Genomic DNA, 13,467 nt, shown 5'->3' with positions numbered 1-13,467 from the left:
GGGCTTCCCTGGTGGTCCAGTGGTTCAGACTCTGCCTTGAAATGCAGGGGATGTGGGTCGGATCCCTGGTCAGAGAACGAAGATAATATATCTGTGGGACAACTACTGAGCCCATGTACTACACTAGAGAGTCCATGCACCACAATGAAAGATCCTGCGTGATGCAATGAAGATCCTGCATGTGCAAGTAAGACCTGATGCAGCCAAATGAATCTTAAAAAAAATAAAATTTAGAGAAGTGGCTCTCAACCTTTTCTCTTATCATGACATCCATAGAAATCATGATGATATTTGTTCAGCACACTGGGATAAATTAGAGGGGATTTGGAAGCAATAACATGAGGCTTGGTGAAAAAAAGTTATTGTCTCTATATAGTTATAATGTGAAAAATAACAAACACATTAAGGGTGATATTAAATATTGAGTTTGCATAAGCTTCCAAATAAAGTTTGTCAAAAATTTAATGAAAAACCCAAGATTGCTTCTATAAACATAACATTCTCTATGTAGGGTTTTATGATCGAAATGATTACATCTAATTCCTGAACAAGACAGTTTGACAGTGATCACTTAGTAGTCATTATTGATGAGAATTTATATTCATCTTATATATATTGATGAGAACAAGTAGGTGATAAATTTAAAATAATTTCACAACAATTCAAAATGTACAAGCATAAATTATATATGACTAATAGCTCTTACTTTTTTCCCACCGGGAAACATAATGTGGTAATATCTTATGATAACATGACTGGATTTAGAATCCACTCAAACTTTTTCATATTAAGTGTAATTTACAAAATAATGATGAAACTTCAATTCACAGAGTATGACTGTATTATGAGAGCAATAATTCTGCAGCTAACTTGGATGTAACGAAAAGACACGTAAGCCATAAACAAAGGGAAGAATTCAATATATATGAAGAGAGAGATGGAGAGCTGAATCCATGAGAAGTATCTGACAGACCTCCCTGCCTTTCTTGGCCACACATTAGGGTCTGAGTCCTGCTCCTTGAGGGCCTGGAACAAGCACTCCTCCAGCAGCTTCAGGGCTCAATGTTTGTGATGAACATCAGTATATACTTCAAATGGCCTACGAAAGTGATGTCCTGGAGATCGAACATTCCTTGGCTTTGTTCCTTTATTTGAGGATACTTGCTTTAATAAAGCAAGTCCCCCATGTGCTTGCCTCCTATGGGACCACGGGGCACACTAGGATGGATCATCAGACTCTGATTCTTTGGGTTACTGTTTGAGAATCCTTATGTCAAACTGCTTCTGGCCAGGGGTGAATTATGTAGAGGCACCAACCACCCTAGTCTTTTCAGGCCACTCCTGGGGCTGCATGGATAACCATCTTGCAGTACATCTGTAACTCATTGATCACACACCAAATAAAGTATGTCATATAACAGACTATAATTTATATAGCTAAGCTTGTTAAAATGTGAGGGGAAAACCGTCCTTAATAATCCAACCTCTTACATTTGAAATGACAAGTTAGAAAGTAATAAAACAAGTAGAAATCGGGACTTCCCTAGTGGTTCAGTGGATTAAGAATCCACCTTGCCAAACAGGGAAGTTGGGTTCAGTCCCTGGTCAGGGAACTAATATTGCCAGGCTGCAGAGCAACAAAGATTCTGCATACTGCAACTAAGTCTGCAGGCCACAATGAAAAATCCCGTGTGCTGCAATTAAGACCTTCAATTAAGCCAAATAAGTAAATATCCAAAACAAAAAAAACCCAGATAGAAACATATACACATAGAGTATATAATAGCTAAGAGTGAGTGGAGTATGACTGAGTCCTATATTGCCTCTGTGCTGTATTTAGTCGCTCAGTTGTGTCCGACTCTTTGAGACCCCATGGACTGTAACCCGCCAGGCTTCTCCATCCATGGGGATTCTCCAGGCAAGAATACTGGAGTGGATTGCCATGCCTTCCTCCAGGGGATCTTCCCGACCCTGGGATCGACCCTGGGCTCCCATATTGCAGGCAGATTCTTTACTGTCTGAGCTACCAGGGAAGCCCATATTACCTCTAGCTGGTTGTAATTTTTCTTAAATTTTAATAATCTTATACTAACTTTGATAGCGTCCAGATAGGAGATAGAAACCACACCAGTTAATTGAACAGGTGATTTAACAAGAATTGTTAACTAGGTATGAAGTTAAGTGGGTGACTGAAAAACTAAAAAGAGAAATGTAAGGTATGACAGAGGTAGTGACTGTTACTACCTTTAGGGCTGAAAACTAACCTAAACAAAGGAATTGAACGGAAAAAAAAAATCACAAACTTGGAGGAGTGACCCCTCAGATCTCTGAGAAGGCACTGCCTGACTGGTGTTGGTGTCTCTGAGCTTAGATGGGGGTGCTTGAGGGGACCCAGAAGTCTGGGCCCCAGACCTCGACAGCAGAACCCTGGCTGGTGTCAATGAAAATCACCAAACTGTAGAAAAATGGCAAACTGATTTCAGCTGTTGCTACAGAAAGAATCTCCTACTACGAGAATAAAGAAGCATTGCTGGAGTGAAGCGTACTGGAACCAGCAAACTATAGGAAGCAGTCATGAGAGACAGGAAGGAACAAGCCTCTTGTCCTTCCTCAGCCTTGGGGTCTCCCTCCAATGCCCCCAATTAGCAGAGCTTAACAGAGCCAGCTGGCAAGGCAAAGAAATGTGGTTTTCACACTTCAGCTCTGGCATGAAAGAAAATTACAAAAGGAACTGAGGAAATAATTTAATAACGGGCAATTGGCTGATGTGGAAATTGATACCAGAAGTGGAATCTATCTTCCATCTTCTGGTTTTGCATATATCTCATGAAGACAGTTAAAGATCTTGCTCCTTTTGCTCCCCAGATCCAATCAGCATAATGTTATCAATGCACTGGATCAACTTAATGCTGATTGGAAGGTCAAGATGCTCAACATCTCTGTGGACTGTATTATGGCAGAGAGCAGGAAAATTGACGTAGCCCTGGGGCAAGACTGTGAAGTTATATTATTGGCCTTTGCCAAGTAAAAGCAAATTGCTTCTGGTGTTCCTTGCCAATTTGTATGGAGAAAAAAGCATTTGCAGGATCACTAGCAGCATACCAAGTGACAGGAGTTGTGTGTTGATTTGCTCCAGTAAAGTTACTATATGTGGAAGAGCAACTGCAATTGGAGGCATCACCAGATTAAATGTATAATCACCCATAGTCATCCTCCAAGATCCAGCTGCCTTCTTCACAGGCCAAACAGGTAAGTAAAATTGATGTAAGATAAAGACTTCCCTGGTGGTTCAGTGGCTAAGACTCCACACTCCTAGTGCATGGGGTCTGGGTTCTGATCCCTGGTCAAGGAACTAGAGCCCACGTGCTGCAACTAAGAATTCGTGTGCAGCAGCTGAAGAGCCTGTAGGGAAGATAGCACAGCTAAGACCCAGTACAGTTCAGTTCAGTTCAGTCGCTCAGTCATGTCCGACTCTCCGCGACCCCATGAACCGCAGCACGCCAGGCCTCCCTGTCCATCACCAACTCCCGGAGTCTACCCAAACCCATGTTCATCGAGTCGGTGATGCCATCCAACCATCTCATCCTCTGTCGTCCCCTTCTCCTCCCGCCCCCAATCCTACCCAGCATTAGGGTCTTTTCCAATCAGTCAACCCTTCGCATGAGGTGGCCAAAGTATTGGAGTTTCAGCTTCAACATCACTCCTTCCAATGAACACCCAGGATTGATCTCTTTTAGGATGGATTGATTGGATCTCCTTGCAGTCCAAGGGACTCTCAAGAGTCTTCTCCAACACCACAGTTCAAAAGCATCAATTCTGCGGCACTCAGCTTTCTTCACCATCCAACTCTCACATCCATACATGACCACTGGAAAAACCATAGCCTTGACTAGACAGACTTTTGTTGGCAAAGTAATGTCTCTGCTTTTAAACATGCTATCTAGGTTGGCCATAACCTTCCTTCCAAGGAGTAAGCGTCTTTTAATTTCATGGCTGCAGTCACCATCAGCAGTGATTCTGGAGCCCAAAAAAGTAAAGTCTGACGCTGTTTCCACTGTTTCCCCATCTATTTCCCATGGGGTTGATGGGACCAGATGCCATGATCTTAGTTTTCTGAACGTTGAGCTTTAAGCCAACTTTTTCACTCTCCTCCTTCACCTTCATCAAGAGGCTCTTTAGTTCTTCTTCACTTTCTGCCATAAGGGTGGTGTCATCCGCATATCTGAGGTTATTGATATTTCTCCCGGCAATCTTGATTCCAGCTTGTGTTTCTTCCAGCCCAGCGTTTCTCATAATGTACTCTGCATAGAAGTTAAATAAGCAGGGTGACAATATACAGCCTTGACGTACTCCTTTTCTGATTTGGAACCAGTCTGTTGTTCCATGTCCAGTTCTAACTGTTGCTTCCTGACCTGCATACAGGTTTCTCAAGAGACAGGTCAGATGGTCTGGTATTCCCATCTCTTTCAGAATTTTCCACAGTTTGTTGTGATCCACACAGTCAAAGGCTTTGGCATAGTCAATAAAGCAGAAATAGATGTTTTTCTGGAACTCTCTTGCTTTTTCGATGATCCAGCGGATATTGGCAATTTGATCTCTGGATCCTCTGCCTTTTCTAAAACCAGCTTGAACATCTGGAATTTCACGGTTCACGTATTGCTGAAGCCTGACTTGGAGAATTTTGAGCATTACTTTACTAGCATGTGAGATGAGTGAAATTGTGCGGTAGTTTGAGCATTCTTTGGCATTGCCTTTCTTTGGGATTGGAATGAAGACTGACCTTTTCCGGTCCTGTGGCCACTGCTGAGTTTTCCAAATTTGCTGGCATATCGAGTGCAGCACTTTCACAGCATCATCTTCCAGGATTTGAAATAGCTCAACTGGAATTCCATCACCTCCACTAGCTTTGTTCGTAGTGATGCTTTCTAAGGCCCACTTGACTTCACATTCCAGGATGTCTGGCTCTAGGTGAGTGATCACACCATCGTGATTATCTGGGTCGTGAAGATCTTTTTTGTACAGTTCTTCTGTGTATTCTTGCCACCTCTTCTTAATATCTTCTGCTTCTGTTAGGTCCATACCATTTATGTCCTTTATCGAGCCTATCTTTGCATGAAATGTTCCTTTGGTATCTCAAATTTTCTTGAAGAGGTCTCTAGTCTTTCCCAATCTGTTGTTTTCCTCTATTTGTTTGCACTGATTGCTGAGGAAAGCTTTCTTATCTCTCCTTGCTATTCTTTGGAACTCTGCATTCAGATGAGAATATCTTTCCTTTTCTCCTTTGCTTTTCACTTTTCTTCTCTTCCCAGCTATCTGTAAGGCCTCCTCAGACAGCCATTTTGCTTTTTTGCATTTCTTTTCCATGGGGATTTTCTTGATCCCTGTCTCCTGTACAATGTCATGAACCTCTGTCCATAGTTCATCAGGCACTCTGTCTATCAGGTCTAGTCCCTTAAATCTATTTGTCACTTCCACTGTATACTCATAAGGGATTTGATCTAGGTCATACCTGAATGGTCTAGTGGTTTTCCCTACTTTCTTCAATTTAAGTCTGAATTTGGCAATAAGCAGTTCATGATCTGAGCCACAGTCTGCTCCTGGTCTTGTTTTTGCTGACTGTATACAGCCAAGTATATAAATAACTGTTTTTTTTAATAGGCTTGAGATAGATTTCATCACTTCTGCTTCTTTAAGTCTTTATTGGTGTCACTAATCTCTGTAGTTCCCCTTCTGCCATCCCAAAAAAGCAATGATTTTTGTTTATTCTCTGGTGTGTGTGTATGTGGGGGAAGGGGGTTCCCAAGGGCTTTACCTTGGCTCTTCAAACTGTAATAGTCCTTATTCCAGGATCAAAGGGCCAAAACGGAAATTCTGCCAGTTGCCAGGTATCCTAATTGTATATTCAGGAGCTAATGAAATATCACAGAATGGTTCTATAGACCCACTGTGCCCACTGCAATTCAAACTTGAGTTAAGACTCCATGCCCAGAATAAGCCCCACTTAAACTGGTGGAATGCATTTGGGTCCCCAGAAATTAGCACCAATTAATGCCAATGTTTAGAAATCCTTGCAAAACCTGAATATTGATTTTTCCCCCCATTACACAGTCATTTTAGGAAGTGGCCACAGTTGTCTGTGGAAAAGATGTGGGGGAAGATTTTCAGTATACACTATGGCAGTGCTGAAGACTCCTTCCTTAAGGGGATCCAGCCTTCCGTTTCAATTAAGGGGCTCAGGTCTGGAAACTGGGAGAGAGAGGTCAGAACTCTCTACTGTGGTGACTAAAGTTGTATTTTGGGCCACTATATATAGATTTTAAGATATATGTAGAGACTTACCTTGTGATCCAGTGGTTAGACTCCTCTCTCCCAGTGCAGGGGGCCAGGGTTCAATCCCTGGACAGGAAACTAGAAAGAACCCCACATGCTTCAATGAAGAGTTCGCATGCTGCAAATAAAGATCCCACATAGTAGTAGTAGTGTTAGTCGCTCAGTCGCATCTGACTGTGATCCCATGGACTGTAGCCTGCCAGGCTCCTCCATCCATGGGATTTTCCAGGCAAGAAAACTGAAGTGGATTGCCATTCCCTTCTCCAGGGGATTATCCTGACCCAGGATCATCCCGACCTACTGTCCATCTCTGGGTCTCCTGTATTGCAGGCAGATTCTTTATCAAAATATCTCACATGCTGCAACTTAAAAAAAAATAATAAAGAATCCCACATGCTTCAGTGAAGATTGATGATCCCATGTGTGGCAACTAAGACCCAGCACAGACAAATAAATACCTAAATATTAAAATAAATAAATATTATGTGTGAATGATCAGTATTTTGTTGGAAAGTGCAAGAAACTGTTAGTCACTCAGCCGTGTCTGACTCTGTGACCCCATGGAACTGCACTCCACCAGGCTCTTCTGTCCACGGAATTTCCCAGGCCAGCATACTAGAGTGGGCAGCTATTCCCTTCTCCAGGGGATCTTCCTGACCCAGGGATCAAACCCGGGTCTCCTGTGTTGCAGGCAGATTCTTTACCATCTGAGCTGACTGGCCATCTATTCTAATCCTAGGACCACCCATAATCATTTAGCTGAATGCCAAAAGAAACCTGATTACCACTGTATCTCCTCTTTATGTGCCCACTTTGTCTTTGGTGGATAAACACTGACATTTGGCCTCCACTACTCAAACGGGTCATCCCATCATGCTTTGCCTACGGAAGAAAGCCAACATAGAGCTTTTCAAGGATACAAATATTCCCACGCACTAATGTATTTTGCAATGCTTTAGTAAAGGAATCTGGAAAAGGAAATGGCAACCCACTCCAGTATTCTTGCCTAGAGAATCCTGTGGACAGAGGAGCCTGGTGGGCTGCCATCTATGGGGTCACACAGAGTTGGACACGACTGAAGCGACTTAGCAGCAGCAGTAAAGGAAATCCTCCCCAAGTCCTCTCAGAGGATATACTTGAGGGGAGTAGATATGCAAGTCAATATGTGACATATCTACCCCATATCCCTAAGCCTTTTGATTCCTCTTACATTATCCAGGGAAGTTCCTGTACCTTAGCTTAATTAAACATAGGCCACTATGGAGTCCAAGTTTCAGTGAACTTAACAAATAAATACTGAATGTCACTTCCAGCTGTAGGTGCTAATGCATTAAATCCTTAATTTCTGATACAGGTACCAATATCAATAAATTCCAGTAAACCCAATATTATATTTCGTGCTCCTTCCTTTAACTCCCTTATAATATACTCACATAAACTCCCTGGGCTTCTACCATAAATAATAATGAAAATGTTTTACCATTAAAGCTGTTTCTCGAGCTTATGGTTGCCGGGGGGCAAGGGATAGTTAGGGAGTTTGGGATGTTCATGTACACACTACTATCTTTAAAACAGATAACCAGTTGCATAGTATATGGAATTCTGCTAAATGTTATGTGCCAGCCAGGATGGGAGGGGAATTTGGGGGAGGATGGATACATGTATATCTATGGCTGAGTCTCTTCCCTGTTCACCTGAAATTATCACAACATTGTAAATTGGCCATACCCAATACAAAATTAAAAGTTTAAAGTTTGGAAAAAAAAGATTAAAAAATAAACTCCATGGGTTGTGTAAGAATTAAATGAGATAAAACGTGTGAAAAAATGTTGTAGAAAATTAAATCATGTTCAGTGTCTTCTTAAAAGCAAAAAAAATTAATTTCTGCTAGGGAGGTAAAAAAAAAAGCTGTTTCCACCTGGTCAGACTTTGTATTTGCCCTGCTGGAGCATTTTAAAATCATATTTTATCTTTTTTCTCAACAAGGTTGCCACAAGAACACAGGTGTCATGAAAACCACTGCTAAATCTAAGCCACAATGGGAAAGGAGAAGACTCGTATCAATATCATTATGTTGTTTGGACATGTGGATATGGCAAGTCTACCACTACTGGCCATCTGATCTACTAATGTAGTGAGATTGAACAAAGAACCACTGAAAACCACAAAGAACCTCCTTTGAGAAGGAGGCAGCTAAAATGGGAAAGGGCTCCTTCAAGTATGCCTGGCTCTTAGACAAAATGAAAGCTGAGCATGAGTGTGGTGTCACCATTGATATCTCCCTGTAAAGAAATCCAAGACCAGCAAGTACTATGTGACCATAATTGATGCCCCAGGACACAGAGACTTTACCAAAAACACAATTACAGGCATATATCAGGCTGCTTATGCTGTTCTGATTGTTGCCACTGGTGTTGGTGAATTTGAAACAGGGGTCTCCAAGAAGGGGCAATCAAAGGGTAAGCCAACTAACAACTAACTGGTAGCATTAACAGAATGGATTCCACTGAGCCACTCTACAGCCAGAAAATCTATGAAGGGATTAAGGAAGTCAACACCTACATTAAGAAAGTTGAATCCAACCCTGATATAGTAGCATTGGTGCCAATTTCTGGGTGGAATGGTGGCAACATGCTGCACCCAAGCTCTAACCTGCCTTGATTCAAGGGATGGAAAGTCACCCACAAAGATGGCAATGCCAGTGGAACCATGCTTCTTGAAGCTCTGAATTACATCCTAGCCACCAGTTATCCAACTGACAAGCCCTTGCATCCATCCCTCCAGGAAGTTCAGTTCAGTTCAGTTGCTCAGTCGTGTCCAATTCTTTGCAACCCCATGGACTGCAGCATGCCAAGCCTCCCTGTCCATCACCAACTCCCAGAGTTTACTCAAATTCATGTCCATTGAGTCAGTGATGCTATCCAACCATCTCATCCTCTATCTTCCCCTTCTCCTGCTGCCTTCTATCTTTCCCAGCATCAGGGTCTTTTCAAATGAGTCAGCTCTTCGCATCAGGTGGCCCAAGTATTGGAGTTTCAGCTTCAGCATCAGTCCTTCCAATGAATATTCAGGACTGATCTCCTTTAGGATGGACTGGTTGGATCTCCTTGCAGTCCAAGGGACTCTCAAGAGTCTTCTCCAACACCATCATTCAAAAGCATCAATTCTTCAGCGCTCAGCTTTCTTTATAGTCCAACTCTCACATCCATACATGACTACTGGAAAAACCATAGCTTTGACTAGACGGACCTTTGTTGCCAAAGTAATGTCTCTGCTTTTTAGTATGCTGTCTAGGTTGGTCATAACTTTTCTTCCAAGGAGCAAGCATCTTTTAATTTCATGGCTGCAGTCACCATCTGCAGTGATTTTGGAGCCAAAAAAGATAAAGTCTCTCTCTGTTTCCACTGTTTCCCCATTTATTTGCTATGAAGTGATGGGACCAGATGCCATGATCTTAGTTTTCTGAATGTTGAGCGTTAAGTCAACTTTTTCACTCTCTTCTTTCGCTTTCATCAAGAGGTTCTTTAGTTCTTCACTTTCTGCCATAAGTGTGGTGTCATCTGCATATCTGAGGTTATTGATATTTCTCCCACCAATCTTTTTTTTTTCATTTTGAATTAGTTTATTTGTTTATTTGTTAACTTTACAACATTGTATTGGTTTTGCCATACATCTCCCAGCAATCTTGATTCCAGCCAGTGCTTCATCCAGCCCAGCAATTCTCATGATGTACTCTGTGTATAAGTTAAATAAGCAGGGTGACAATATACAGCCTTGACATACTCCTTTTCCTATTTGGAACCAGTCTGTTGTTCCATGTTCAGTTCTAACTGTTGCTTCCTGACCTGCATACAGATTTCTCAAGAGGCAGGTCAGGTGGTCTGATATTCCCATCTCTTGAAGAATTTTCCACAGTTTATTGTGATCCACACAGTCAAAGGCTTTGCCATAGTCAATAAAGCAGAAATAGATGTTTTTCTGGAACTCTCTTGCTTTTTTGATGATCCAGCGGATGTTGGCAATTCTTTGCAACCCCATGAATCGCAGCACGCCAGGCCTCCCTGTCCATCACCAACTCCCAGAGTCTACCCAAACCCATGTCCATAGAGTCAGTGATACCATCCAACCATCTAATCCTCTGTCGTCCCCTTCTCCTCCCGCCCCCAATCCTACCCAGCATTAGGGTCTTTTCCAATGAGTCAACTCTTCGCATGAGGTGGCCAAAGTATTGGAGTTTCAGCTTCAACATCACTCCTTCCAATGAACACCCAGGATTGATCTCCTTTAGGATGGATTGATTGGATCTCCTTGCAGTCCAAGGGACTCTCAAGAGTCTTCTCCAACACCACAGTTCAAAAGCATCAATTCTGTGGCACTCAGCTTTCTTTACCGTCCAACTCTCATAGCCACACATGACCACTGGAAGAACCATAGCCTTGACTAGACGGACTTTTGTTGGCAAAGTAATGTCTCTGCTTTTAAACATGCTATCTAGGTTGGCCATAACCTTCCTTCCAAGGAGTAACGTCTTTTAATTTCATGGTTGCAATCACCATCAGCAGTGATTTTGGAGCCCAGAAAAATAAAGTTACCCACTGTTTCCCCATCTATTTCCCATGAAGTGATGGGACCAGATGCCATGATCTTAGTTTTCTGAATGTTGAGCTTTAAGCCAACCTTTTCACTCTCCTCTTTCACTTTCATCAAGAGGCTCTTTAGTTCTTCTTCGCTTTCTGCCATAAGGGTGGTGTCATCTGCATATCTGAGGTTATTAATATTTCTCCCAGCAATCTTGATTCCAGCTTATGTTTCTTCCAGCCCAGCGTTTCTCATGATGTACTCTGCATAGAAGTTAAATAAGCAGGGTGACAATATACAGCCTTGACGTACTCCTTTTCCTATTTAGAACCAGTCTGTTGTTCCATGTCCAGTTCTAACTGTTGCTTCCTGACCTGCATACAAGTTTCTCAAGAGGCAGGTCAGGTGGTCTGGTATTCCCATCTCTTTCAGAATTTTCCACAGTTTATTGTGATCCACACAGTCAAAGGCTTTGGCATAGTCAATAAAGCAGAAATAGATGTTTTTCTGGAACTCTCTTGCTTTTTCGATGATCCAGTGGATATTGGCAATTTGATCTCTGGTTCCTCTGCCTTTTCCAAAACCAGCTTGAACATCTGCAAGTTCATGGTTCATGTACTGTTGAAGTTGGCTTGGAGAATTTTGAGCCTCCAGGAAGGATGTCTACAAAATCAGTGATGTTGGTACCGCCTCTGTGGGTCGAGTGAAGACTGGAGTTCTCAAGCCTGGTACGGTGGTTACCTTTGCTCCAGCGTTACAACTGAAGTGAAATCTGTTGAAATGCACCATGAGGTTTTGAGTAAAGCCCTCCTTGGGGTCAGTATGGGTTTCCTTATCAAGAACTTGCCTGTCAAAGATGTTTGTCATGGTGATGTGACTAGTGACAGCAAAAATGACCCATGGATGGAAGCAGCTGGCTTCGCAGCTCAGATGATTATCTCAGACCAGCCAGTCCAAATCAATGCTGGATATGTCCCTGTGCTGGACTGTCAGCTCACATTCTTGCAGGTTTGCTGAGCTCAAGGAGGTAATTGATCATGATTCTGAAAAAAAACCTGGAAAGTGGCCCCAAATTCTGGAAATCTGGTGATGCTGCCATCACTGGTATAGTTCCTTGGAAAACCCATGTGTGTTAAGAGCTTCTCTGCTATCCTACTATTCTGGATCATGTTGCTGTTCATGACATGAGACAGACAGTTGCTGTGGCTGTCACCAAAGTAGCAGAGAAGAAGGCAGCAGTAGCTGGCAAAGTTACCAAGTCTTCCCAGAAAGTTCAGAATATTACCCCCAATACCTGCCACCCTCCTCTTAATCAGTGGTGGAAGAATAGTCTCAGAACTCTTTGTCTGAATTGGCCCTTTAATAGTAAAAGACTGGTTAATGATAACAATGCATCATAAAACCTTCAGAAGGAGAGGAGAATGTTTTCTCAACCATTTGCTTTATATGTGGCAGTTTTAAGTTAGTTTTTAAAATCAGTGCTTTTTAATGGAAAAGACCAAAAATCCATCACAGAATTTTGAGACCCACTGAAACAAAGTTTAATGAGAAAATAAAACGTTGAGTTACAAGTCTACTAGAGGAGCTGGGTGTGGTGAGTTTTGAGGAAAATGGGCATCCTCTTGCAAGGCAGTTGCCCTGGATGAGATTATTATAAAATTTTCAATTAAGAGAAGGATAGTTTTTACAAATGTTCCTGCAGTCACTAAGTTGTGTCCAACACTTTGAGACCCTTCAGACTGCAACACGCCAGGCTCCCCTGTCCTCCACTGTCTCCTGGGATTTGCTCAAATTCACATCCATTGAGTCGGTGATACTATCTAACCATCTCATCCTCTGCTGCCCTCTTCTCCTTCTGCCTTCAATCTTTCCTAGCATTGGGGTTATAAAATACAGGAAGACAAACTTCTTTCACTGACAAAAAAAGGCTCAAAGTGACTCATAAGTTTGAAATTATCAGTCTCCCTTGTCCAACTAAATGACCCCATACCAGATTTCTGTGTACTCCTTCCCAATCAGTGCCCCAATTTTCACCTACATAACTTGACTGGGATTTGAATTCAATGAATATTTTAATTCTGAAACCCATAATTCTTGGTTAATTGACTCCTTTATCATTATACGATGACCTTTTTTTCTCATTACAGTTTTTAGCTTAAAGTCTATTTTTTCTGATATAAGTGTAACCATCTCTGCTCTGTTTTGGTTTTCAGTTGGGTGGAATATCTTTTCCCATCCCTTCACTTTGAGCCCGTGTCTGTCCTTAAAGCTGGGTTTCCCAGGTGGTTCAGTGGTAAAGAATCTGCCTGGTGATGCAGGAGTCACGGGAGATGCGGGTTCAGTCCCTGGGTTGGGAATATCCCCTGGAGTAGGAAATGGCCACCCCCTGAAGTATTCTTGCCTAGGAAATCCCATGAACAGAGGAGACTGGTGGGCTGCAGTCCATGGGGTTGCAAAGAGTCACACATGACTGAGCATGCACACACATCCTTAAAGCGGATATGAGTCTCTTGTAGGCAGCATATGTGTGGGTCTCAGATTTTTTTTATCTATCCAGCC

At 42.3% G+C, this 13,467-nt stretch overlaps 1 pseudogene; it reads left to right on the top strand.

Annotated features, from left to right (window-relative positions):
* The first annotated feature begins 8,368 nt into the window (after positions 1–8,368).
* LOC145540405 (putative elongation factor 1-alpha-like 3 pseudogene) lies at positions 8,369–12,308 on the top strand (annotated as a pseudogene).
* The last annotated feature ends 1,159 nt before the right edge of the window (positions 12,309–13,467 follow it).

The sequence above is a fragment of the Giraffa tippelskirchi genome, chromosome 3 (genome assembly GCF_054371585.1).
Source record: "Giraffa tippelskirchi isolate mGirTip1 chromosome 3, T2T-mGirTip1v1.2.pri, whole genome shotgun sequence".
Lineage (NCBI taxonomy): Eukaryota > Metazoa > Chordata > Mammalia > Artiodactyla > Giraffidae > Giraffa > Giraffa tippelskirchi.
Note: the sequence above shows the minus strand (reverse complement) of the source record. Positions and strands in the feature narration are given on the sequence as shown.